The 3607-nt window shown below is 41.8% G+C and overlaps 1 pseudogene; it reads right to left on the bottom strand.

The window, feature by feature from the left end:
• Positions 1-286: 286 nt before the first annotated feature.
• Positions 287-772, bottom strand: LOC122731577 (annotated as a pseudogene).
• Between the last annotated feature and the right edge of the window lie 2835 nt (positions 773-3607).

The raw sequence follows: 3607 nt of genomic DNA, 5'->3' as shown, positions 1-3607 counted from the left end.
GTGGCAACTTACAATGGTTAACCAAGATATAAACCTAGCGAGAACCTGAGACAACTTAGTGACTCATCAGAACTTGGAACACAAGCTAATCTCACAATTTCCTTCATCCAATCCTTCTTGGATTGTATTTCTCATAGAGACCAATTGTTGAAATACCTGTGCCTGACTGGAGAACAGGGGAGGTCTCATCAGAGAAGTTCACTGCTACTTTCCTCTCATTTTCATTGGTTAATAATGTGATAGAGTAGAGGCAATGGGTGTACAATCATTTATTTTCTCAGGAATTTCAGAGGCTCCACAGCAAGGCAACAGCTTTGCAGAAGCCCACATCATGGTAGTTGAAATAGCAGAGTCCTGCAAAGGTCACAGCTGAGAGTGTCAAGAGACCTGCATTGGCTCCTTTCACCAACTTGTCTCCATGAATATAGTCAGTAACAAGCTGTCCAAGACGCCAGTGACCATGGAGGGTGAGGACTGCAGCCAATGAGTAGTCCACCACAGAGGTCAGGAACAGATAGGCAGTTGGGAGCAGGCCCAGCAGCAAGACACTGACCGCTCTCTCACTAGTCCAGTGCAGAGATGCAGCCTTAGAGTTAGAGTAACGGCTGGCAGACAGGTGGACGTGCCGTCTTCCGGGGGCAGGCCGGTCTGGCAGAGACACAGAGGTGAAGGCGGGTCTGACCACCCTGGTGCCCAGGAGCAGAACTCGGCCCCCTCAGGCACAGCTCAGAAGGTTCAGGTGCCCCAGCGCCGCAGCCGCAGCCAACACCATATCTGCTCGAAACTTTCAAGGTCACGCCTGCTGGCTCTTTTAACAAAAATAAAAAGAAAAATAGAAAATCCACAAAAACAAAGCATTAACATGATCTTATCCCCCATTTGTCTGGTTAAACAGACTAAAATCAAAAATAGGGTAATTAGGGAGTTTAAAAGGTCCATTTGAAAAAGTTTAAAGGGAAAACACCAGGCAATTCAGCAGTACTTCGGATTTAAAGGGTTAGGGTAGGGGAAATTTCTTACCCAACCGAAAGATCAGAAGTGAGGTTCAGCTTTCCTCTTCGTGGTCAGCCATCTGTTAAGGGCTAAAATTCTAGCTAGTCTGTCTAAAATATCTAATGAGTGGTCGCCAATAAATTATAAGCTTCAGCAAGAGTTGGACTTTTAAGCGTTTATTAAGGAGAATAAGAATTTGATAAAGAGAGAGAGAAAGGCCTAGATTCCTATCTATTAAAGGGAGAGCGCATTTTTAGCTCCCTTCTCTGCCAGAGTCCCCAGGAAAAAGCCTGAGACTGAGCGCCAGTCTCTTCCTTCCTCCTCCCACTAGCCCGCGTCACTTCCTGACGCCAAAGAAAAGACTCCTGGTCTTGCCCTCAAAGACCTTCGCTTCATGGGTGGAACTCTTCTACCTTAAGTCTCCAGCAGGTGGCATCATTCCAATTGTTACACTATACACTGATGTTCATTAGTCTTCCCAGGTTCTTGGGTGATCATCCTGTTTGTCATTTCCTGTAGCACAAGACCATTCCACTACAATCATATAGCACAGCTTTTTCCATCATTCCTCAATTGATGAACATTCCCTTGATTCTCAATTCTTAGTCTCCACCAAGAGTTGCTATAAATATTTTTTGTACAATTTTCCCCCTTTTCTCTTTTTTATGATTACTATTGCTAAGTGCTTCCCTTCCATCCTATTCCCTTCCTCATGATATTTATTTTATTATCTATCTCCTTTCATCCTATCACACTTCAAAAGGGATTTGCTTCTTTCTGTCCTCTCCCTCACTCTGCCCTTCCTTCTTTTGCCCCTTTCTCTTCATCCCCTTCCCCTCCTATTTTCCTGCACGGTTTACTCCAGCCAATTGAGTGTGTACATTATTCCCTCCTTGAGCCAAGTCTAATGAGATTGAGGTCTTTGAGCCAATTCTGATGAGTGTTAGGCTCATTTACTGCCCAGATTAAATAGATTACTCCACCCAGTTGGGTGTTTCTGTTAGTCCCTCCTTGAGGCAGCTCTGATAAGTTTACTGTCTTTGAGCCTTTTCTGATAAGTGTAAAATGCATTTACTGCCCTGCTCCTCTCCCATCTCTTCCCCCACTCCATAAGCCTTTTCCTGTTTTTTTCATGTAGGATTTCACCTCTGACCTTCCCCCTCCCCCAGTGAATTCCCTTCACCCCTCAATTTAACCCTAAAGATGTCATCACCTAGCTAAGTGACACAGTGGACAAAGCATCACCCCTGGACCCGGGGGGATCCCAGCCAAAACCCAGCCTCAGACACAAGACAGTTGCCCACTGTACAACCCCAGGTATGTCCCCCAGCTCCAATTCTTCATGGTTCTCTAGGGTCTTGTATTTGAAAGTCAAATTTGCCATTCAGTTCAGGTCTTTGCATCACAAATATCTGAAAGTCTTCCTTTTCATTAAAGTCTGATTTTTTTCCACTGAAAGATTATGCTGAGTTTTGCTGGGTAGGTGATTCTTGGTTGTAATACCATTTCCTTTGCCCTTTGGAATATCATATTCCATGACATCCAGTCCTTTAATGTATAAGCTGCTAGATCTTGTGCTATCCTGAATGAAATGATTTAGTTTCCAATTAAGTTTCAGTCTACCTTTCCATGGCTCTTTATTACATATTATTTTTATTGCATCATGATCTGTGAAGGATTCAATCACTATTTCTGCCTTTCTACATTTGACTATGAGGTTTTTGTGCCCTAATACATGGTCAATTTTTGAAAATGTGCCATGTACTGCTGAGAAAAAGGTATATTCCTTTCTATCCCCATTCAGTTTTCTCCAGACATCTATCATGTCTAACTTTTCTATTATTCTATTCACCTCTTATACTTCTTTCTTATTTATTTTGTGGCTAGATTTATCTAATTCTGAGAGGGGAAGATTCAGATCCCCCACTGGTATAGTTATGATATTTCCTTTCATAATTCATTTAACTTCTTCCCTAAAAATTTGGATGCTATGCCACTTGGTGCATACATGTTTAGTATTAGTATTACTTCATTACCTATCATACCTTTTAGCAAGATGTAACTTCCTTCCTTATCTCTTTTAATTAGATCTAGTTTTGCTTTTTCTTTGTCTGAGATAAGAATTGCTACCCTTGCTTTTTTGATGGCAGCTGAAGCATAATATATTTTGCTCCAATCTTTTTCCTTTACTTTGTGTTTATCTCTCTTCTTCAAATGTGTTTCTTGTAAACAACATATTGTAGGATTCTTAATTTTTATCCACTCTGCTATTAGCTTCCATTTTATGCCAGAGTTCATCCCATTCATATTCACAGTTAAAATTGATAACTTTATTTCCATCCATCTTCTTTTCCCCTTTGTACTCGTTTTTCCCTTCCTTCACCCTATTCCTCTTGACCTATGTTTAGCTTCTGACCACTGCCTCCCTCAATCTGCCCTCCCTTTTATCAGTTGTACTTCTTTTTTTGGTCCCCTTTTCCCATCTTCTGCCCTTCCATCAATACCAACCTTTTCCCCTTCCCCTTTTGTTTCCTTAAAGAGTAGGCTAAGTTGCATTATACCAATGGAAGTGTATTTTATTCCCTCCCTGAACCAAATCTGATGAGAGTAAGGT

This window comes from Dromiciops gliroides, chromosome 6 (assembly GCF_019393635.1).
Source record: "Dromiciops gliroides isolate mDroGli1 chromosome 6, mDroGli1.pri, whole genome shotgun sequence".
NCBI classification, from domain to species: Eukaryota; Metazoa; Chordata; class Mammalia; order Microbiotheria; family Microbiotheriidae; genus Dromiciops; species Dromiciops gliroides.
The sequence above is the reverse complement of the archived record's forward strand: the minus strand, read 5'-3'. Positions and strand labels throughout refer to the sequence as shown.